This window comes from Girardinichthys multiradiatus, chromosome 11 (genome assembly GCF_021462225.1).
Source record: "Girardinichthys multiradiatus isolate DD_20200921_A chromosome 11, DD_fGirMul_XY1, whole genome shotgun sequence".
Taxonomy (NCBI): Eukaryota; Metazoa; Chordata; class Actinopteri; order Cyprinodontiformes; family Goodeidae; genus Girardinichthys; species Girardinichthys multiradiatus.
Window position 1 is genome coordinate 4757341 of NC_061804.1, and position 638 is coordinate 4757978.

Below are 638 nucleotides of genomic sequence, written 5' to 3' on the forward strand. Positions count from 1 at the left end.
ACTCGTCATAACCAAAATAACAAGTCTGTTGATGTGTTGAATAGCGTCTAACAGACACTCGCAGCTTTGTGGCGTCAGAACGGAATGGATTTATCAACATCTATAGCCCCACAGTGCCGGGCTCTGCTTCTTCTTCTTTTCTTTTTTTCATTCCTCAATCATGGGCGGGCGCAGCGGACTATTCAGCCAATCATGGCCGTTGTTCTGAGGCCAACGCATCACGTCACACGTAGGTCACATTTAGAAAAGCACGATTGGCTGGGATTTCCAGCATTTGTTTCCGAATCCGGACACAGATGCCTTCAGGGTTCACAAAAAATCTCCGACAGACTTTGGCGATAGACACATTCACGGAATGGTCAAATTATCGTACATTTGGCCATTTTTAGGAATATTGATCGTACAGAGAGCAAAATTATCGTACAAATACGATAATTATCGTACACCTGGAAACACTGGCTGCAACAGAGGAGAAGACACTACTTTCAAAGGGAAGAAACCTCTAGCAGAAATAAAGTTGTTTTAAAGAAAAACTGCTGTTTTATCAGCATGGATAATTTCTCTCGGTGAGGCGCGGCTCCTTTAAGAGCGCGCTACGTATGCGAGCGCGCGTGACAGATTGAATTCAGAGCGCCACT